The sequence below is a fragment of the Odocoileus virginianus genome, chromosome 23, assembly GCF_023699985.2.
Source record: "Odocoileus virginianus isolate 20LAN1187 ecotype Illinois chromosome 23, Ovbor_1.2, whole genome shotgun sequence".
In the NCBI taxonomy this organism is placed as follows: domain Eukaryota; kingdom Metazoa; phylum Chordata; class Mammalia; order Artiodactyla; family Cervidae; genus Odocoileus; species Odocoileus virginianus.
This window is the reverse complement of record NC_069696.1, coordinates 23384181-23408839: the sequence shown is the minus strand read 5'-3', so window position 1 is coordinate 23408839 and position 24659 is coordinate 23384181.

Sequence of the window (24659 nt, the reverse complement as noted above, 5' to 3'; positions counted from 1 at the left end):
CCATTATACACCAGTCAGGATGGCTGCTATCCAAAAGTCTACAAGCAATAAATGCTGGAGAGGGTGTGGAGAAAAGGGAGCCCTCTTACATTGTTGGTGGGAATGCAAATTAGTACAGCCACTATGGAAAACAGTGTGGAGATTTCTTAAAAAGCTGGAAATAGAACTGCCATATGACCCAGCAATCCCACTTCTGGGCATACACACCAAGGAAACCAGATCTGAAAGAGACACGTGCACCCCAATGTTCATCGCAGCACTGTTTATAATAGCCAGGACATGGAAGCAACCCAGATGCCCATCAGCAGACGAATGGATGAGGAAGCTGTGGTACATATACACCATGGAATATTACTCAGCCATTAAAAAGAATTCATTTGAATCAGTTCTAATGAGATGGATGAAACTGGAGCCCATTATACAGAGTGAAGTAAGCCAGAAAGATAAAGACCATTACAGTATACTAACACATATATATGGACTTTAGAAAGATGATAACGATAACCCTATATGCAAAACAGAAAAAGAGACTCAGATGTATAGAACAGACTTGTGGACTCTGGGAGAAGGCGAGGGTGGGATGTTTCAAAAGAACAGCACTGAAACATGTATATTATCTAGGGTGAAACAGATAACCTGCCCAGGTTGGGTACATGAGACAAGTGCTCGGGCCTGGTGCACTGGGAAGACCCAGAGGGGTCGGGTGGAGAGGGAGGTGGGAGGGGGGACTGGGATGGGGAATACATGTAAATCCATGGCTAATTCATTTCAATGTATAACAAAAACTACTGTAATGATGTAAAGTAATTAGCCTCCAACTAATAAAAATTAAAAAAAAAAAAAGCATGTCATAATTTGTCAATACAGAATATGTATGGCATTTTTATACATATTCTCTCATTTGATTTTCACAAGTATTCTCTGAAATAGGTAAGTGAACTATTGTCCCACATTTTATACCAGATGTAGTTGTCTTGTAGTAAGGTAATATCATGTCTTTACACTTGAGATAAAGTTGTTTTAGTTAGATAAATGAGTCAGTATCACAAATGGCAGATAAAAACTAGGGAAGGATTTAACTGAGAGGTATTTGTGGTCTGGAGTGAAAGGACTGGATGCATGTCAGCAATCATACAGCATTTGCCCCAGACTACCTATAAGGCAATGGCACCCCACTCCAGCACTCTTGCCTGGAAAACCCCATGGACGAAGGAGCCTGATAGGCTGCAATCCACACGGGTCGCGAAGAGTTGGACACGAATGAGCGACGGTCACTTTCACTTTTCACTTTCATGCACTGGCGAAGGAAATGGCAACCCATTCCAGTGTTCTTGCCTGGAGAATCCCAGGGACGGCAGAGCCTGGTGGGCCGCCGTCTATGAGGTCGCACAGAGTCGGACACGACTGAAGTGACTTAGCAGCAGCAGCGGCAACCTATTTCCTCAACCACTCCAAGCATCACCAATCAACTCCAGAACTCTATTACACTGGAATTGATCTTAGAACCATTTCTACACAGAACTTCAAACAGCCAATACAGTCCACTACAAGTGTCATTTGTCATAGAATCTGTTTGTCACTGGATTTAGCAAAGACAAGAAGACAATTAAAAAGCTAGGATATATCAGTAAAGGAAAAATGTAAGACATATCCTTTTATTGTATTCGTGTTCTCAAAAAGTAAAGAAAGATCCTAAATAAAAAAGACAAGAAAAAATAGACAATAGAGAAAAGGACAAGAAAAAACTTAGAAAGCAGAGTTATAGCCCTGGTCTCAACTTATCAACCTGAGGTTGTTGGCCACTTAAGTAATTAAAAGAGTCTTGGTTCTTAATTGTGAACAATGGATGAATTGGAAACTGAGACTACTCCATAAAGCTAGGCTCTTTCAGACCTCGTCATTGAAAAGGACTGTGCGGGTAAATAACCTACTTACAAAATAAGACTACAACATTTATCTGTCTTGCCCTAGGTTCTGGGTGAGAGAGAACCACCTGCCCTTTAACATCAAGTCACTCACTAGGAGCTACACCTTAAAAACACATAGGTACTTCCATCATATTATGATTGGTGATGTAGAAAAGAAGATAGATTTAATGGGTACTAAGAAGATTGATATATAAGACCAGTAAAGATTGGGAATGAGGGAGTAAGATTCAAAGATGGGTTCCAAATTTGTGACATAAGTGAACAACTGAGAGGTGATGACACTTAAAGAAATAAAATATAGGGTGAAAATTAGAGGAAAGATAATGAATTCAACATCCGGCATTGGAGTAGACACTTTCTCTGCCTCAATGGAACAATGTGCAGAGGTGTGAACTTGGCTCCAACAATCTTTTGCAGTGGACTTTGATTCTAAAACTGGTGACACAGGCTGGTTCATGGTGGGGTTGATCTTTCTCTCCCCCATCACTCTTCCCTCTCTCAAGCAGTAAGTAGTAGTAACAGTTGTAGTCATCATATAGGGTAAAAACTGCAAAGTCAGTTGCCTGGTGCAAAAATACTTGCTGGTGTTTATTGCTCAGCCGTGTTGGAAGGAATCATTCTATGCCACAGTTTGGTAACAATTTTTAGGTGTTTAGCCTTAATCCAGGTTTCCCTGGTAGCTCAGCTGATAAAGAACCCACCTGCAATGCAGGAGACCCTGGTTCAATTTCTGGGTTGGGACGATCCCCTGGAGAAGGGATAGCTATCCACTCCAGTATTCCTGGGCTTCCGTGGTGGCTCAGACAGTAAAGAATCCGCTCGCAATGCAGGAGACCTGGGTTCTATCCCTGGGTTGAGAAGATCCCCTGGAGGAGGGCATGGCAACCCACTCCGGTATTCTTGCCTGGAGAATCCCCAAGGACAGAGGAGCCTGGCGGGGCTCCATGGGGTTGCAAAAAGTCGGACACGACTGAGTGACTAAACACAGCACAGCACCTTCTTAATCTAGGTTGTTTGGACCTTTAAAAAAATAATTGGACATTTAAATGATCTAGAGTTGGCTTCTGTGGCTTGCAACTACTGATTCTTGATTAAATAATTTAAATTCAGTCAACTGTAGGATATACAATTAGGAATGTTAGATTGGAAGTACAGATGCATGGGTATTGGTTCTTGAAAAAATGCTGAGCTGGAGAGTATATAAGTATTTGACTTTTAAACTACTAGCATTAAGGTCCCTGGGGTAGCAGGTGGCAATGAAATTCCAAACACAGGTGAAGAGTGTCCTCAGATGAGTTATGGATACTTCATTCTCCAAGACAAGAAAAAGAATTCTAGAGGCAATAGCAAAAGTTGAGCACCTGCCTCCCCATAGAATCCTTAATAACCATGATTGATTTCCTTTCCTCCAATGCTTAGAGTTTTGTAATGACTACAGAACCCACTCCTACAACCCAGTATTTCAACCCAAAGAATTTCCTTTTAACCCAAGCTTTTAAATAGACTCTTTACAGAATCTAGTTCATATCTACATTATATTAACAACTATTTAATTCTACTGGTCTTTTTGATGAGAATATTTGATATTTTCATAGGTCCTAAACAACTTTTATGATCAGAAATCTCGGCTTTATTATTGGAACTCAATAATACAGTATATTGGCAAGGTTAAATAACATAGAAAAAGATACATAATATTCAAGGAAATGCAAGATTTAAAGAAACTCAGAAGTTTCCAAAACAATTTTTAATAAATATTTCTGTTAATAACAGGAACAAATTCAGATTGAGATAAGTGTAGATTATTAAATGATGGGTTTCAGTAAACTTTTCTTTCTGGATTTTTGTTTTTTCTTCAATTATCTAGCTCTGCTATTTATCTTGAGTAAAAATATTGATAGATCTCTAATATTTCAATTCAGTTCCGTTCTGTCGCTCCATTGTGTCCGACTCGTTGTGACCCCATGAACCGCAGCACAGCCAGGCCTCCCTGTCCATCACCAACTCCCAGAGTTTACCCAAACACATGTCCATTGAGTCGGTGATGCTATCCAACCATCTCATCCTCTGTTGTCCCCTTCTCCTCCTGCATTCAATCTTTCCTAGCATTAGGTCTTTTAAAATGAGTCAGCTCTTCTCATCAGGTGGCGAAAATATTGGTGTTTCAGCTTCAGCATCAGTCCTTCCAATGAATATTCAGGGCTGATTTCCTTTATGATTGACTGGTTGGATCTCCTTGCAGTCCAAGGGACTCTCAAGACTCTTTTCCAACACCATAGTTCAAGAGCATCAATTATTCGGTGCTCAGCTTTCTTTATAGTCCAACTCTCACATCCACACTTGACTACTGGGGAAAAAAATAGCTTTGAATAGATGGACCTTTGTTGGCAAAGTAATGTCTCTGCTTTTTAATATGCTGTCTAGGTTGGTCATAACTTTCCTTCCAAGGAGTAAGCGTCTTTAATTTCATGGCTGCAGTCACCATCTGCAGTGGTTTTGGAGCTCCCCAAAAATAAAGTCAGCCACTGTTTCCACAGTTTCCCCATCTATTAGTTCCCCATCTATCTATTCCCCATGATCTTAGTTTTCTGAATGTTGGACTTTAAGCCAACTTTTTCACTCTCCTCTTTCACTTTCATCAAGAGGCTCTTTAGTTCTTCTACACTTTCTGCCATAAGGGTGGTAAAATCTGCATATCTGAGCTTATTGATATTTCTCCTGGAAATCTTGATTCCAGCTTGTGCTTCATCCAGACCAGCATTTCTCATGATCTACTCTGCATATAAGTTAAATAAGCAGGGTGACAATGCACAGCCTTGACGTACTCCTTTTCCTATTTGGAACCAGTTTGTTGTTCCATGTCCAGTTCTAACTGTTGCTTCCTGGCCTACATACAGGTTTCTCAAGAGGCAGGTAAGGTGATCTGGTATTACCATCTCTTTTAGAACTTTCCACAGTTTATTGAGATCCACGCAAAGGCTTTGACATAGTCAATAAAGCAGAAATGGATGTTTTTCTGGAACTCTTCTGGTTTTTTGATGATCCAGTGGATTTGGCAATTTGATCTCTGGTTTCTCTGCCTTTTCTAAAACCAGCTTGAGCATCTGAAAGTTCATGGTTCATGTATTTTTAAAGCCTGGTTTGGAGAATTTTAAAGCTTTTCTTTACTAGCGTGTGAGATGAGTGCAATTGTGCGATAGTATGAGCATTCTTTGGCATTGCTTTTCTTTGGAATTGGAGTGAAAACTGACCTTTTCCTGTCCTGTGACCACTGCTGAGTTTTCCAAATTTGCTGGCATACTGAGTGCAGCACTTTCACAGCATCATCTTTTAGGATTTGAAATACCTTAACTGGAATTCCATCACCTCCACTAGCTTTGTTCATAGTGATTCTTCCTAAGGCCAACTTGACTTTGCATTCCAGGATGTCTGGCTCTAAGTGACTGATCACACCATCATGATTATCTAGATCGTGAAGATCTTTTTTGTACATTTCTTCTGTGTATTCTTGCCACCTCTTCTTAATATCTTCTGATTCTGCCAATTCTGTCCTTCATTGAGCCCATCTTTGCATGAAATATTCCCTTTGTATCTCTAATTTTCTTGAAGAGATCTCTAGTCTTTCCCATTCTATTGTTTTCCTCTATTTCTTTACATTGATCACTGAGGAAGGCTTTCTTATCTCTCCTTGCTATTCTTTGGAACTCTGCATTCAAACGGGTATATCTTTCCTTTTTTCCTTTGCTTTTCACTTCTCTTCTTTTCACAACTATTTGTAAGGCCTCCTCAGACAGCCATTTTGCTTTTTTGCATTTCTTTTCCTTGGATGTGGTCTTGATCCCTATCTCCTGTATAATGTCACAAACCTCTGTCTATAACTCATCAGGCACTCTGTCTATCAGATCTAGTCCCTTAAATCTATTTCTCGCTTCCACTGCTTAATCATAAGGGATTTGATATAGGTCATACCTGAATGGTCTAGTGCTTTCCCCTACTTTCTTCAATTTCAGTCTGAATTTGGCAATAAGGAGTTCATGATCTGAGCCACAGTCAGATCCTGGTCTTGTTTTTCCTGACTGTATAGAGCTTTTCCATCTTTGGCTGCAAAGAATGTAATCAATCTGATTTCCGTGTTGGCCATCTGGTGATGTCCACGTGTAGAATCTTCTCATATGGGCTTCTCTCATAGCTTAGTTGGTAAAGAATCCACCTTCAATGCAGGAGACCCTGGTTCAATTTCTGGATTGGGAAGATCCCTGGAGAGTGGAAAGGCTACCCACTCCATTATTCTGGCCTGGAGAATTCTATGGACTATATAGTCCATGGGGTTGCAAAGAGTTGGAGATGACTGAGTGACCTTCACTTTCACTCTAATATTTAAGAGCTGTATATTTTAAGGATCTGTCTGCTCTTGCAGACAGATATATATATATATATATATATATATATATATATATATATATATATATATATCTTCTGATATGAAGAAGAGGAATCAACCATTTGGAATGAGGACAAAAGTATTATCACTTATCATTTTGGTCTTGTAACTTTGCAGATAATTTCTTTATCACTATTATAAGATTGGATTTTCATGTTTCTCTCCCCAATGTATTTAGGATTCCCTAAAGGAGCAGATAAGGGTTTGTTCCCTGGTGGCTCAGTGGAAAGAATCCACCTGCAATGCAGGTGATGCAGACAACTCAGTTTTGATTCCTGGATTGAGAAGATCCTGTGGAGGAGTGCATGGCATCCCACTCTAGTATTCTTGCCTGGAGAATCCCATGGACAGAGGGGCCTGATGGGTTATGGTCCATGGGTTGCAAAATCAGACACGACTGAAGTGACTGGGCATACATTCACACAAAAGGGCAGATGACATGCCTTAATGATTTTTGTAAATCCAGATGCTAACTCTGGATCTAACATGTAGTAGGTTTTCAATACATATTTGTTGAAGGAAAGATAGAAGGAATCATGAACCAGCCAAGAGAGTGTTTGTACATATGGATGTTAAAAGATGGAGGTGCAGTATATTGAGAAAAGTATTTCAGGTACAGAATTCATGTTTAATATCACATGTTTATTAAACACCTAAAAATGATAAACATTGTGGATACACAAAAGTGATGAACCTTTTTTGTAGGCTACTTATTAGGAAAAGGAACATTTGAGAGATTTTCAGGAAAGTTCAGTATTTACTATCACAAAAGTTTGAAAACTGTACACCTTTTTAGTATTGTTGCTGTTCAGTCTCCAAGTCATGTACGACTCTTTGTGATCCCATGGACTGCAGCACCCCAGGCCTCCCCTAGCCTCACTATCTCTTGGAGTTTGCTCAAATTTACGTTCATTGAATCGATGATGCTATCTAATCATTTCATCCCCTGCTGCCTGCTTCTCCTCTTGCCTTCTATCTTTCCCAGCATCAGGGTCTTTCCCATTGAGTCGGCTCTTTCCATCAGTTGACCATAGTATTGGAGGTTCAGCTTCAACATTAGTCCTTCCAATGAATATTCAGGGTTGATTTCCTTTAGGATTGACTGCTTTGACCTCCTTGCACTCCCAGAGTCTTCTCAGGCACCACAATTTGAAAGCATCATTTCGTTGGTGCTCAGGCATCTTTATGCTCTGTTAAATGGCAACCCACTCCAGAGTTCTTGCCTGGAAAATTCCATGGATGGAGGAGTCTGGTAGGCTACAGTCCATGGGGTCACAAAGAGTTGGACATGACTGAGCTACTTCACTTTCTTTCTTTTCTTTCTTTAGTATAACAAGAGCATTTTATCTAATACTTGTGAGAATGCATTGAGAAGATAGAAGAGAAATGTATTCTGACAAGATTTAGCTAAAGGAGTGCTATATTGAGCAATCGAAGATGTCAGTCTTTGGAAGTATTCCCAGTCATAAGAACTAAGGCAAATAACATCTGTTTTTTTTTTTTTTTTTTGCATAGTATTCGCCTTCTTTGTGAGTATGAATTGAAAGTAAATAAACCATGATTCTATCAATTTATTTTTGAGAAGTAAGGATTATCTCTTTCAGAACTTTGCCCAACTCCAAATGTTGTCACAAGGTTCAGTATGAATTAAGGGTTTGAGTAAGGATGCTTTGAAAAATAATTTCTGTTTATAGGGTCTGTTTGCAATTAGCAGATGACACTAGAATGATTAGATGAAAATGCTAATTTTATGATGCTTGTATCCTGCTGTTTAATGGTTGATTCTGACAATGTTGTAATTAATTTTTTGCATCTATTTTGTTAGAGTTTCCAAAGCCAAGGGCATAATTTATACAATTAAATAAAACCTTGTTGTTTTCAATCGAAAAAGAAAAACACTCGAAATAATTTGTATCAGACCTTGTGAAAAAAGCAAGTTGCTTGTAAAATAACCACTTCACTCTGAATAGTTAGTATCTCAGCTCTAAATTTCAATTAATGGTACCAATCAAAAGGCTCAGGCTTTGATAATTAGTTTGGACCCATGTCAAATTCTTTTAAGTGAGAAATCAGCTTTCAAAAATAAAACATGCTTTAATTTAGAGGTCAGCTTTGAAATTTTAAAAAGTTTGCTTTTATTCTGAAAAGTTTCAAAGACTCAGAAAAGCTGAATAAAGAGTGAAATCAATACCTATGCATCATAACCAACTTTGACCAAAATCTGCTCTATTTTCCACTTTGTCTGACCAAATGGATGGTGGAAACATAGAGACATTTCATTTCTAACTGCTTCAACATGAACCATCCAAGACAAGGACATTTTCCTAACAAACCACAATATATTACACTTCAGAAAGTTAGCATTAATTCAAAATCATGTTGCAACATGCAAAATTTCCTCAGTTGTAGCAAAAAATGTCTATTAAGGATCTGTTTTACCTCATTGAGGATTCAGTCAAGTTTGATGGATTATCAATGGTTATGTCCCTTCAATTTCTAACAATCTATAACCATCCTAAATTTTCTTGTCACTCTTCATATCTAATTCATTAAAGAGCCCAGGACTTTTGTCTTGTAGAACAACCAAATTTTATATTAAATAGTGTATTTATGACTTGATTTAGGTAAAATATTTTTGATAAAGCCGGTGCTTGAGTGACGCTGGGTACTTCTTACTATACCTCTGGTATAGTAAACCTTCACAAATCTTCACTGAAAGCCTGAGGTCTTTACCAGTCTCTTGAACTTCACCTTCTGTCTTCCCAGAACTATAAATCTGCTGAAAACTTCTGCTCATCTCTCTCTTTAGCATTCCAGCTGCTGCTTTCTGGTATTTTGTGTTTGTCTATTTTTCAAGACATGTCCTTCCCATGAACAGCTTTTTCATCCAAACTTTTCTAAATAAAATTTCATGCACATTTTTGGCTTTACTTTTCAGCAGTTTTCTCCCCTTCATTTTCATCTCTTTGGAAATTCTGGATTTCATATCTCTGCTTCCTTATCTCAGTGAGATCAGGGCTTTCTGTTCATACTGTGTTGTCCTGCACTGACAATTGGCAAATGCCCTCAAGTTTGAAACAAAGGTGAACATAGAACTTGTATCCATGCATTTGCCTTCTCTTGAGGATCACAGACCCCAGAATTCTCTGTTGTCTCCTCTATGAAGCATTCAAATAGGTTTTTCATGTCTTTTGCATTGGTTTTAGAGTTGTTTTGGAAGATGGCTTACTTTTACACAATTTATTGTCTAATAACCAGATTTAAAGTCTACTCGCTTTTCTTTTAATAATAGTCTAGTTATACAGACTCAGCTTCTTTTCCTTGTAACTTAAAATGTCATCCAATAAGAAAGAAAATGAAAGGAAAATGACCATTAACTTCTTTATTGAACTTGGACAAACAGAGAAATCTGTGGTTTAAAACGTGTTCTGAGGGACTTCCCTGGTAGTCTGGTGGTTAAGACTGCCTTACAATGCAGGGGTGCCGGTTCCATCCCTGGCTGGGGAACTAAGATCCCACATGCTCCACAGTATGACCAAAAAAATAAGTGTTCTGATTATTCTTCATTTTCCTCTTCCTCCAAACCTGCCATTTTGTTTCACATTCTATGCTCTTAGAGACTATATTCTGTGGACTGCATTATCTGCGCTTCTGTTTTAACTTCTAGTTGGGACCAGGCACTGGAGGTCTCTGACAGTAGAAAGTGAGTTATTAGGATAGAAAGAGTAAGGATTTTTTTTTTTTTTTTTTTTACTATGCTTGTGCCAGGACTCATGGTGATTCTGGCAATGCCTGTGTTTCTCTGTGCCTGCTTATTGTTCCTAGAGACCTTACCTCCTTTCACAGCATCAGTCCACTGTTTCCTGAAACCATTCTCTTCCTTTGTTTCTTCAGACCTCAAACTAGATTTCCCACTATTACTTCTCCTGGGTGTTTTACCACTCACAGTTTCCTTAGGCATGCCCTCACAGCTGAAAATAGCTGATCGATTAAATCTTTAGTTGAAGACTGAATTAAGCTATCAGTTTCTGAGAAACTTTCACTGACATATTATATTAGTAGCTATTGAAAAAAAACTCCCAGGGTGAGGCATGCAGAAGATCAAGTATATAATAGAAGATTTAAAAGGGAATAAGCTGAGAAATTTGATGTTTATTTCATAGGTTTTTATAAGTCAGGTTATGTTAACACATACCTAAGTAAAAATGACAGAAGTACATTAAAAATTACACATCTTGAGTTTTCATTTGCAGAACATGTCCCTGAAAGCAGAATCCAACTATGTCATTACTCTTAATGCATCTGCTTAGAATGTGGCACATGCCACTCCCACTTAAATTTCATTGACCAAAGAAAGTCACATGGGCAAGTCTGATTATAATGTGTAGAGATAAATAACCCTTCATCAAATGTGGTGAATATTTAGTACACTAAAAGCAAGGTATGGCAGAGGAACAAAAGGAGAAAAAGAAGTATTTAAACAGACAACTTAGAATCTTCCAGAATTGAAGGAAATTATGGGTCTCCAAATCAAATGTATATTCTGTGTACTAAGCCAGTTAAACTAATGTAATGCTATGCTCAGCAAGTCAGAGTGAAATTGTAAAATACTAAAGGTGAAATGAAAATTTTATAATACGTTGAAGACAAATGACATTTTCTGCGAAAGTATGACAAGTAGATTAAAAGAGTGTGTGTCATTGACAACTATAAATACCAGAATACTTTACCAAGATATTGTCTAAGTTCCTTAGAACTTAGTATTTTATGATAGCTAAACTATCATCCATGAGACAGAAAAATAAAGGCATTTGTGAATCAAAGGCAAGCTTTCTGCTCTTAAGACTGTCACAGAAAGAAGTAGTAAAGGCATTAACTGAACATGAAGAAAATGAATCCAAATCAAAAGAGAGGGTAAACAGAAAAGTATTACCCAAAAATCTTGATGCTATAATATTTATATCAGATAAAAAGATAAAGAAAATACAATTTAGTAATCAAGTGAATGTACAAACAAGATATAGTACTGTTGAATTTGCTTGCACCTAATAACTTGGCTTTAACATTTATAAAACAAAGCTGAAAAAAATTAAAGAATATAAGTGAACCAGGGCAGTTCAAACCCATGTTGTTCAAGGGTCAACTGTAGGGATTTTTTTTTTTTTTTTTACTGTATTTGCTATTCATGCATTTTCCACTGTATATTAGGTTTTAGGGATTAATATATTTCTGTTGTCTAATATACATTTGTTTTTAATGAAAAATGCATTTATATTTACATAAAAAATTTTTACAAAATACATGTTACAGAGACCTCATTTTTTGAAATAATGCAGTTAAGTGAGACATGCATGAATAACAAATGTATAAAAAAAAAATCCCTATAGTTGACCCTTGAACAACATGGGTTTGAATTGCACTGGTTCACTTACATGCGGATATGTTTTTCAGTAAATATTACATACTGTAATACAGTATTCATTCATACAGTATGATTCATAGTTGGTTGAATTTGCAGAAGCAGAACCACAGGCCAATTGTAAGGTTATATGCAGGTATTCACCTGTGTGGGGGTTTGTATCCCTACCCCAGTGCTGTTCAAGGGTCAACTGCATATGTTGTAAAATTTAAAATACCTTGAAAACAAATACCATGCCTTGGACAGAAAAAAAATACCATGCCTTGGAAGGAAAAAAATGACACTGCAAAATAAAACTGAATGGATGGATATATCAAAGACATGGTAGAATTCTGGAACATTTCCTAACATAATTTCAGTTGTATTTTAAATCCAGAAAAACTGAAATTTCATGACTTAAGAATCTAATGCAGGACACTTAAAAGGATGAGAAGGTAGCCTAAAGAAAATAGGAGTGTGAACATGATAAAGATAGCAGAAATTAATAAAATATAAAATAGTAAAATATATGACATACATATGAGGATGACCAAAACAAAGCCAAAGCGGACTCTTTAGAAAGGAGAATATAATAGAAACATTTTTAGTAAGATTTTTCAGGAAAATAAAGTAATAACAAAAGACAAATCATTAACATATGGAATAAAAAAAAGGAGAAACAGCTAGAGATATAATAAAGATTTTATATATATATATATCATGAAAATGTTCAGGTCAATAAATTTTAAAAATTCTATGCAGTGAAGTTTATCATATACTAAAATTAATAACCAAAATTATTTCAAGAAAAGAAATTTAAAATCCCTTAAGCACTAAAAATTTTAATTATTAATCAAGATAAAATACTTATCTCTCAAAGACACAAGAACCAGACAACTTTATAGGTAAAAGGTAAAATATACTAAAGCTTCAAAGAACCGATAATGTCTTCTCTATACATGTGTGTCTGTGCTCAGTCATGTCCAACTTTTTGTGACTCCAAGGATTGTAGCTTGCCAGGCTCTTTTGTCCGTGGAATTTTCCAGGCAAGAATACTGGAGTGGGTTAGTTACCATTTCCTCTTCCAGGGGGTGTTCCAGAACTGTCTCCTGCATTGGCAGGCAGATTGTTTACCACTGAGCCACCTGGGAAACCCCATTAAAATATATATTGAAAAGTGAGAATGCAAAATTCAAACAAATGAACCTAGTCGCAGATTTTACACCTTCACAAAAATTAACTCAAACTAGACTGTAGACCTAAATGTAAAATGCAAAACCAATGAATTTCTAGAAGATGACACAGGAAAAAAAATTAAGTGACCTGCGATTTGGTGATAGGTTTTTAGATACGACACCAGAAGCACTGGCCACAGAAGAAAACATTGACAAGTTAAAAAAAAACTAAAATGTTTCGAGAGAACAGCATCAAAACATGTATATTATCTATGGTGAAACAGATCACCAGCCCAGGTTGGATGCATGAGACAAGTGCTCAGGCCTGGTGCACTGGGAAGACCCAGAGGGATCGGGTGGAGGGGAAGGTGGGAAGGGGGACCGGGATGGGGAATACATGTAAATCCATGGCTGATTCATGTCAATGTATGACAAAACCCACTACAATATTGTAAAGTAATTAGCCTCCAACTAATAAAAATAAATGAAAAAAATAAAATAAAAGTTATCTGTATTATAAAAAAAAAAACACTAAAATTAAAATCTTCTGCGCCCTGAAGGACACTGCTAAGAGAATGAAAAAAAGGAGACACGGACTAGGAGAAAATATTTGCAAAACACTTAGCTGTTAAAGTATTGGTATTCAAAATATACAAAGTACTGTTAAAACATCACAATAACAAAACAAACAACCCAATTAAAGAATGGTCAAGAATCTAAAAAGACTCCTCTTTAAGATATACTGTGGCTCAGTCGGTAAAGAATCTGCCTGCAATGCGGAGGACCTGGCTTGGATACCTGGGTTGAGAAGATCTCTTGGAGGATGGCATAGCAATCCACTCCAGTCTTCTTGCCTGGAGAATCCAATGAACAGAGGAGCCTGGTGGGCTGTAGTCCATGGGTTCACAAAGAGCCGGACACGACTGAGCGACTAGACACATAAAGATACACAGATGGCTTATAAGCATATGAAAAGATTTTTAAAGTTATATATCATTATAGAATTGCACATTAAAACATTGAGATACCACAATACAACACATTTATAAGAATAGCTAAAATTCAAAAAACAAACTGACAAAAAACAAATCAAAAAACACCAAACCTGAGAAATACTCAATGCTGGCAAGAATGTAAAACCATAGGAATTCTCCTCCATTGCCAGCAGGAATGTAAAATGGTCCAGCCACGTCGGAAGATAGTTTGGCTGTTTCTGGGCTTTCTTGATGGCTCAGACAGTAAAGACTCTGCCTGCAATGCGATAGACCTGGGTTCCATCCCTGGGTTGGGAAGATCCCCTGGAGAAGGGAATGGCAGCCCACTTCAGTATTCTGGCATGGAGAATTCCGTGGACTATTTAGTCCATGGGGTCACAAAGAGTTGGACACAACTGAGCAACTTCACTTGCTCCATGAATTAAATTAAATGTAGTCATACTATATGATCCAACAGTCAGTCTGCTAGGCATTTATTTGGTTGAATTGAAAACTATGTTGACAAAAAAACCTACCCAACAATCTCCAAATAGTTTGATCCATAATTGCCCCAAACTGAAAGCCACCAAGTTATCCTTCACTAGATGACTAAATAAACACAGTGTTGTATTTACACAATAGAATGTTATTGAATGATTTTAAAAATTAACTATGAAGCCAGAGAAAAATAAATGAATCTTAAAGGCATATTGCTAAGTGATAGAGGCCAGTCTGTGAAAGGTACTGTGAAATTCTTACTGTATGATATTATGAAAAAGAGAAACTCTAGGGACAGTGTTAAAAAGAAAAAAAAAAAAAAAAGCACTGGTTTCCAGGGGGCTCAGGGTTATGGGCATGGATGGAATAGGTGAGGAACTGGGGGGAGAGGGTGTGGGCAGGAATGAGGGGTGGGGGTTTATTACAGTGAAACTATTCTGTGTGACATTGTAATGGTGGATACATGATGTTATTCATTTGTCAAATCCACAGAACATTATAGCACAAGGGTGAACCTTAATGCACATGATGGAATTTAGTTATCAGTAATATATTAATATTGGGCTCATTAAGCATAAAAATATACCTAATATATTAATGTAAAACATTAACAAATAGGTGAAACTGTATGCAGGGGAGGGTAATATGTGGGAACTCTCAGTACTATACTGTCTAGTAAATTTTCTGTAAATCCAAAACTATTCTAACAAATAAGTCTGCTAAGTGAAAAGAAATCTGATGTGCCTTTGTATGAAAAGCATAGAACAGGACAAAGAAAGGTGGAGCGTGATAGTGGAAGGGCAAATGGAATATATCCAGCTCTTGAGAAACGATTTGATATCTAGATATCAAGACATACTGGAAAGCTATATCAAATCAGGTAGGCTGATGTTGGTCTAGGGGAATATTTGCTAGAGCAGTTTAATTGGTGAAACCTCAGAAACAGACTTACGGACAAATGGAACTTTGATCCCATGAAATAAGAAGCACTGCCGATCAGTGCATGGACTCTTCCATGGTGCAGGGAATGTTTTCCTATGTTAGAAAATAATGTTAAAATCCTACTTTATTGCAAACATACAAAAAAAAAAAAACCCCAAAACAAATTCCTGATGGATAAAGGAACGAAATGATAAAAACAAAGTTGTAAAAGATTTAGAAGAAAAATGACCTCCTGGTATTTAAGCATTTCTTAAATAAGACTCAAAATCATAAAAGCTAAAATAAAGTTTGTGATAATTGACTATATTAACAAAAGTTTCTAGGAAAGATATCTAGTCCACCTTCAAAAATTAATAGAAAAACTGAAGACTTACAGAAAATAATCACATTATCTTTGACTAAGGACTAGTAATCATTGCTTTTAAATTACTCAGAAAAAATTAGCAACAGAAGAATGAGCAAAAATATGTAGTAGAAGATCCTGGTGAGCCATATAAATTAGTCATATAAATGAATGTTGAATTGTATCATTTATGTATTTGGGAAAGTGCAAAATTAAACAATAATGAGATACTATTTTATACTTATTAGAATGGAAAAAAGAAAACATTTTCTAACATCAAACTTTTGGTTTGTTGTGGAGAAACAAACATTTCTAAACCATGATAAGTGGAGTATAATCAGTGTAACTTAGTAAGTAATTTGGTAATATCTGGTAAATTTGAAAAATATAAATTTTTTATTTAGAAATTTTACTCTCACATCAAAAATCAGTATCTATTTTGTCAATATTACATCCTTGTTAATATGTGTGGCTTTGTGTGACTAATGTAGGACTCTAAAAATTCTTTTGGTTGTAAAATTTACATTAATTGACTTTATATCAAGACACCTTTACCAGACAGAGAAAACATTGGTCATTGGAATAAAATAGATATCCCCCAAATTTCCTAATTCTACTCGTAAATCTATTCAATAGCATTATTATAGTTTTAATATAGTTGAAAATAGTAATTGTTTATTTTAATTTGCTTATGAAGATCAAACTCACTGAACTCTTATTTTACATGGTTTGTTTTTCTTCACCAAAAAAGAAAACAGTTTTGAAAGGCAAATGATATTTGATTCTTTTGCTTGAGAATTCTGGGTTACAAATAAAAATGCCACTGGCATTCCCATCGTTTACCACCTCACTCCTTTCTACATTCTTTTGTATGGTCTCTGACACTATAATGGTGTTTCCTAGCCTTTTATTCTTAATCTTGAACAAAAACCCTGGTGTGCCTGTCAGAATTTTAAGGGAAAGAATAAAGAAATTATGCATTATGGTGCCAGTAAATGAGAGACAAATGAATAATTTGAAATGGTAGATTTGAAAGAGACTGAATGGAATTTGCTATTCTTAAGAAAGTTTACTAAGGCATTTAGGAGAAAAATATCTCAATCAATATATTTTTCTAACAGCTGAATCATAAATATAATTTATTGATTGCTATATTTATCTAGTGATATATGATGCTTTTTACTTCACCTTCAGGCATTGTGGACATTACCAGAAGCAGATTATTTGATTGTTATAGTGTTTAGCAAAATATACTTATTTGTCAATATAAAACATCGTGAGAGTACTAAATACATTATTCAGGCAGTACAAAAGTAAGAAATTCATTCTGAGAGTGTCATGAATCTTATGAGTTTTAGGACAAAAAAGTCAATCCAAAATTAGTATCTAAATGTAAAATAATGATATTGTATTTCACTGTGAATTTACTACATGTCAAGCACCCATAAGTAGTTCACCTGCAGTATCTATTTAACTCTCAAGCAACTCTATGAATCATTAAATACTACTATTATTCCCATTATATGAATGCAGTACTGAATTTTAGATAACAAGATCACATAGATAGTAAAACTACTGAGTGGCCTGACTATTACAGCAATTATTCTTCCCTGTCTATCCGTCATGTACTGATTTTCTGCCAGTTTGAGCTATTCATTACTGACAGAAATATTCTGAAGAGTCCAACTATAATAGTGTATATTTCTCATTTAAGTTGCATTGGTGTTTGCTTCACATACTCTTTGATGCCCTGTTGTTAGGTACACATATATTTAAGATTAATGTCTTCTTTTAGAATTGACCCCTTTGTCATTATATAATGTTCCTTATTATCCTGAAGTCTACTTTATCTGAAATTAATGTGGTTGCTAGCAGCTTTATTTTGAGTAGTGATAGCACTGTATACCCTCTCTTTCCCTTTACTTTCAATTTGAGTCTTTTAGCTTAAGTGAATTTCTTGTAGACAATGTATAATTTGGCTCTTAAATCTCTTCTGACATCCTCTGCCTTTTAATTGGTGTATTAAGTCATTCAAATTTGAAGTGATCATCTGTATGACCAACACCCACCATTTTTGCAACTGTTTTCTTAATGCTGCATTAGCCCTTTGTTTCTTTTGCATCTCCTCATATTCTGTCTTTTCTGGTTTCAATTTAGCAATTTATATGACCTGACTTTATCTCCTCTCATAGTGTATCAGTTTACTTAAAAATATCTAATGGTTGCCTTAGAATGTACAATAAATATTTTAAGCTAGTCTAGTCCACCTTCAAATAACATTGTGCTGCCATCCATGGGAGCAGGTACATTATCCCAGAGTATTCCCAATTTTACCATCCCATTTCTTGTGATATTGTTGTCATACACTTTATTTTTTCATATGCTATAATCACATTCTACATTATTTTTATTATTATAAAATAGTTATCATTTAAGAATAAGAAAAGCAAAACATTTTATCTTTATTGATTCCTTCTCTGACACTTCCATTTTTAATGAGAATCCTATATTATTTCTTTCTTCCTAAAATGCTTTTTTTTTTTTTTTAACCATTTGAAAGTCACATCCATGGGTAATGAACATGTCAGTTTTTGTTTGTCTAAGAAAGTCTTTATCTTTCCTTCCTTTTGAAGGGTAATTTTACTGGATATATAATTCTATGTTGTGGCATTTTACTTTTTATTTTTCAATATTTTAAATATTTTATGTTACTCTCTTCTTCACTGGTTTCAGCTAGAAATCCCAGAAGTTCTTATTCTTGTACCTCTACAGGTAGGATGCTTCTTCCTTCCTTGCTGCTGATTTCTTTCAATATTTTCTTCTTTCTCTTTGATTTTCTTCAGTTTGAATCTGATATGACATGAGATGGCTATATTTTTTGGTATTTATTCTGTTTGGTATTCTATGAGTTTCATGGATTTGTGGTTTGATGTTGGACACTGATTTTAGAAAATTTTCAACATTGCTATTTTAAGTCTTTCTTCTGCTAGAACCTTTGATATTCTCCCATACTTCTGCTCTGTTGTGCTCCCTACACATTCTGTTCTTCTCCCTTTTTGTGTTCTATAATTTTCAGAATAAATCTCAGTGTTTCCATGGGTCTGTGTATCTGGGCTGTTGGGTGATGACACCACCCTTATGGCAGAAAACAAAGAGGAACTGAAGAGCCTCTTGATGAAACTGAAAGAGGAGAGTGAAAAAGCTGGCTTAAAACTCAACATTCAAAAAACTTAGATCATGGCATCCGGTCCCATCACTTCATGGCAAATAGATGGGGAAACAACGGAAACAGTGACAAACTTTATTTTCTTGGTCTTCAAAATTACTGTGAATGATGACTGCAGCCATGAAATTAAAAGATTCTTGCTCCTTGGAAGAAAAGTTATGACCAACCTAGACAGCATATTAAAAAGCAGAGACATTACTTTGCCAACAAAGGTCCATCCAGTCAAAGCTATAATTTTTCCAGTAGTCATGTATGGATGTGAGAGTTGGACCATAAAGATAGCTGAGCACTGAAGAGTTGATACTTTTGAACTGTGGTGTTGGAGAAGACTCTTGAGAGTCCCTTGGACAGCAAGGAGATCCAACCAGTCCATCCTAAAGGAGATCAGTCCTGGGTGTTCACTGGAAGGACTGATGCTGAAGCTGAAGCTCCAATTCTTTGGCCACCTGACACAAAGAACTGACTCACTGGAAAAGACCCTGATGCTGGGAAAGATTGAGGGCAAGAGGAGAAGGGACTGAAAGAGGATGAAATAGTTGGATAGCATCACTGGCTCGATGGACACAAGTTTGAGCAAACTCCAGGAGTGAAGAACAGAGAATCCTGGAGTGCTATAATGCATGCGGTTGCAGAGTCAGACACAACTCAGTGGCGGAACAGCAACTATTTTAGGACATTAGCTTCTTACTTTAAATCAGTGTTACAAAAATCTCAATGGGAAATAAGTGATCATATTTCATTTTAGATACATAACAAGAACAATATCCATAACTTATATTGATATTCTTTTGTTAAAAGTTTCTGTTTGCTTAATATGACAGTCCTGTTAAACAAAACTGCTACTAGTGCCAAGACAGGGAGTTTTTTCCATGGACTTGAACCAGGGACTCTTCCAAACGCTCTACATATGGCTCATCTCATCATTAGATATCTAATACCTCCCACTGGCACTGCTTGATTCATTCTTTATTATATTATCCTATTTAGTTTTCTGTGTGGCATTAAATACTATGTAGAGGATTTCTTTAAACTTGTTTAGTGACAAACTTTTTCAGCAAGAATTGTTTTAATGAAATCCTGTTTGCCATTTTGAGTAGAACTAAGGCTTCATGTTGGAGGGTAATTTAAAATCATTCTAAAAAGTAGTTTAGACACAGAATGAAATGAGCTTTAAATACAAAGGCAAAAAGTATGTACTTCATCCTATGGATAGTGAGAATTTATTGAAAGCTTTGGTGTGGATGAGTAATATAATAAATCAAAGAAATGTTTTATGGAGAGTAGTTTGGAGTTGCGATTAGAATGTAAATTATACAATAAGACAAATGAAAAGAGACAGGAATGTATTTGATAGAAAATGTTGAGTATGGACCTGCCTGAAGGGTTAGCTTGGGGAAAGAGGGAAAATATAAAACTTAAATCAGTATTTAGCCATGAAGTTTGAGAATTTATAGTATCAAAGCATACTGTGTGCTACAGTGTGCTGTTTGTCGGTCATGTTTGATTCTTTGCAGTCCCATGGACTATTGCCTGCCAGGCTCCTTGGTCTATGGAATTTTCCAGGCAAGAATACTGGAGTGAGTTGCCACTTCCTAGTCCAGGGGATCTTCCCGACCCAGGAATCGAACCCACATCTCTTGTGTCTCCTGCATTGGCAGGTGGATTCTTTACTACCTGGGAAGCCCAAAGCATACTTATCCCTCCACGTAAGTCATTCTAGTATTGAAAATATAAATAACCAATCTTCTAAAGTCTTATATTTGTGTGCAGCTAAATTAATTTTAGTTATGTAAATAAAAATAAATAACTTTTACTGAGAACTGAATTAGATGTACTATGATTATTACATAGTAATACACAGTTGCACTCATCTCACATGCTAGCAAAGTAATGCTCAAAATTCTCCAAGCTAGGCTTCAACACTATGTAAACCGAGAAATTCCAGATGTTCAAGCTGGATTTAGAAAAGGCAGAGGAACCAGAGATCAAATTGCGAACATCTGTTGGATCATCAAAAAAGCAAGAGAACTCCAGGAAAACATCTGCTCCTGTTTCATTGACTACACCAAAGCCTTTGACTGTGTGGATCACAACAAACTGGAAAATTCTTAAAGAGATGGGAATACCAGACCACCTTACCTGCCTCCTGAGAAACCTGTATGCAGGTCAAGAAGCAACAGTTAGAACAGTTAGATCAGGACATGGAACAACGGACTGGTTCCAAATTAGGAAGGAGTATGTCAAGGCTGTATATTGTAACCCTGTTTATTTAACTTTTATGTAGAGTTCATCATGCAAAATGCCAGGCTGGATGAAGCACAAGCTGGAATCAATAACCTCAGATGTGCAGATGACATCACCCTTATGGCAGAAAGTGAAGAGGGACTAAAGAACGTCTTGATGAAGGTGAAAAAGGAGAGTGAAAAAGCTAGCTTAAAATTCAGCGTTCAAAAAACCAAGATTTTATCATATAGTCCCATCACTTCATGGCAAATAGATGGGGAAACAATGGAAATAGTGACAGACTTTTTTTCCTTGGGCTCCAAAATCACTGCAGATGGTGACTGCATCCATGAATTTAAAAGATTCTTGCTCCTTGGAAGAAAAGCTTCTAAAAACAATAGACAGCATAGTAAAAAGCAGAAACATTACTTTGCCAACAGAGGTCCAAAAGTCAAAGCTATGGTTTTTCCAGTGGTCATGTATGGATGTAAGAGTTGGACCATAAAGAAGGCTGAGCTCCAAAGAATTGATGCTTTTGAACTGTGGTGTTGGAGAAGACTCTTGAGAGTCCCTTGGACTGCAAAGAGATCAAACGAGTCAGTCTTAAAGAAATCAATCCTGAATATTCATTGGAGGGACTGATGCTGAGCCTGAAACTCCAATATTTTGGTCACCTGTTGTGAAGACCCAACTCACTGGAAAAGACCCTGATGCTGGGAAGGATTGAGGGCAGGAGGAGAAGGGGATGACAGAGGATGAGGTGGTTTGATGGCATCACCAAGTCAATTGACTTGAGTTTGAGCAAACTCCAGGAAATGGTGAAGGACAGGGAAGCCTGGCGAGCTGCATTCCATGGGGTTGCAAAGAGTCAGACAGGACTGAGTGACTAAACAGCAACAACATGATTATTGCTCTATCCATCACAACAATTGCATTTACTGTTTTATTTGCAATAAAATCTCATTAAACAGACTAAAGTCCCCTCTTAAGCAGAAGTAAAAGCGAGAGATTATAAAAACTAAATTATATATTCTCAATTCTCATAGCTGTCTTAGATTTTCATAAGCTAATTACCTTGCTATCATCAAAATAAGCTCAATAAAATGCTTTATAATAAATGTGTAAGAGAACATTTTGATACATGTTATTTCAGTTTAAGAAATATATTACTATCAGTGAAGTTCTACATTACATTTTTATATAAAAATAATAATTCTTGTCTCACAATATTTTGTAATAAAGTATAATGTAAATTAGTGATTCAATGAATCAAATTTTTCTTCCTATAAAATACTCCAGCTACAATACTTAAAATATTTACTTGGAAACTGACAGTATATTTATTAGATTTCCAGAAAATTCAACTAAACATTTCATGAAATTCTTCTAATTCCCACTTGTAAGGAATATGAGCAATATTGATTGAGTGTAATGTTTCACTATATTGACTGTCACAAAGAATGTTGAGAATTGATGGCTCCTTTATGAAATCCAGCTCACTCAGGACTTAAATAAGCATTTAATATAAATTTTCAATAACTCTGCTTAAAAAAGTATTGTTTCTTAAGAAAACCAAAATATAAAACTAAATTAAATTAAATTCCATGTATAAAATGTCAAATTATTATTAGAAGCCCTACACATTAATTACTTCCAAACCTTTAGTAATTGCTTTTTCTTTGGCTTTTTTAAAGTAAAAGTATATTTTAAACTTATATTTCCATTTATTGTTTTGGATGTTATATATTGCAATTATAGAACTGGCAAATAAATATAGTTATATTTGTCTCTTTAATTTTTTATACCTTGAAATATTGTTGTTGTTTTAGTCGCTAAGTCATGTCTGACTCTTTGCAATGCCATGAACTGTAGCCTGCCAGGTTCCTCTGTCCATGAGATTTCCCAGGCAGATTACCTGAGTGGGTTGCCATTTCTTTCTCCAAGGGCTTCTCCTGACCCAAGGATCAAACCTGTGTCTCCTGCATTGCCAGACAGATTCTCTACCACTGGGTCACCTGGGAAGCCTGCCTTGAAACACTGCCTTTACATAATTACAGTGATGATTATTCCACAACACTGATAGAAAGTGGTTCTGGAGTACATTCCTGGGCTTTTTTTTTTTTTGTATGTGTGTGACTCTAATGAGAATGCTACAGTCTTTTCCCATTATAATACTAGCTTTTGTATTGTATGTATCTACATAATGTATACAAGTATATAAGCATAGTCATTAGAATCTAATCTTAATTGTTACAACATTTAGACCTTAAGTATTTATGGATTAAGCACAATAAAAGTTCATTCCTTGATTGACTATGCTCTGAAAGTTGTGATGGAATTGACAAGTGTCTTTTTGCATTGTCTTTCCTGCAAACCTGCCCTCGCTTCTCTGGTACAAGATGTTTCACAATCACAATCACATCTCAGAAATGTAAGGGGAAGAAAGGTTGCTTTAGACCAATTGCTAGCACATCACAAAGACATAATCAAAACTCAGATTTTTCTAACTTTAGAAACCTGCAATAGTTTCCAGATTCCCACACTGAACTGAACTGCTAAGGAATTAGTTCCATTCAGAGAGAAAAGAGAAAGGAAAATAACATTACGGGCAGGGTTTACCATGTAAGCAGTGATTCTTACAATCATATTTTCCAGATCCTGATGACTGCTTATAAATAGAGCTCAGAGTATCCTGTACTATTCTGGTTCCAAGGTAGCAAAAAAGCAGAGTGGGAACTTTTGAAGTAGAGAAAAAAATGTTTAAATTAGGCTACTTCATTAAAAAAGCATACAGCCCTGAAGCAGAGCTGAATGATAGCACTTGATGCTAGTTTGTGAATCTACCTACTCCCGTATTCTAGGTCAGGGACATCTTTCAGCACCTGCTGCATGTTTTGTTTTGCCCTTTTATAAAATAATAAGAAAATGCAAAGCAAAATCATTGAAAGGCTTTCATATCTTGCTCAAGTAAGCCTAACCATCTTTTGAGGGGAGGTGTAATGTAGATATAATGTAGTATTTCTGAAATACCTTAGCATGGTTTGAGGATCAGGAGAGGTTTGGAACTGTGGTGTGCTTCTGATTTACAACTTAATAACTTCAGTTTCTAGAAATAAAGTGGAGTTCTTATTTAAGTTTTTATTTAAGGGTTCTTTATTTATCTCTGAAAATTAGTAATAATTTAAATTCATGACTTCTATATTATTCATGCAGCCCAATTTTGTATGTACAGTGTTTCTCAGGTTCAGTACTTATAAAGGGTATGTCTGGGGGGTATACTGAACTTTATAACAAGCAGATGCTAAAAGTAACTCCTCATGTGCTGCCCTTATGAATATGAGCCTGAAATATATTGCATGGTTTTGGCAACCTGATTACAGGAGGAAATGAGAATGTTTTCCTTAAAAAAAAAAAAACAAAAAAACTTTAGGAAGATACATGCTTTAAAAGCAAATATATGAAAAAAAAAATGTTGACAAAAGGATATTTCTCTTTAGGGCAGAAGTCATAG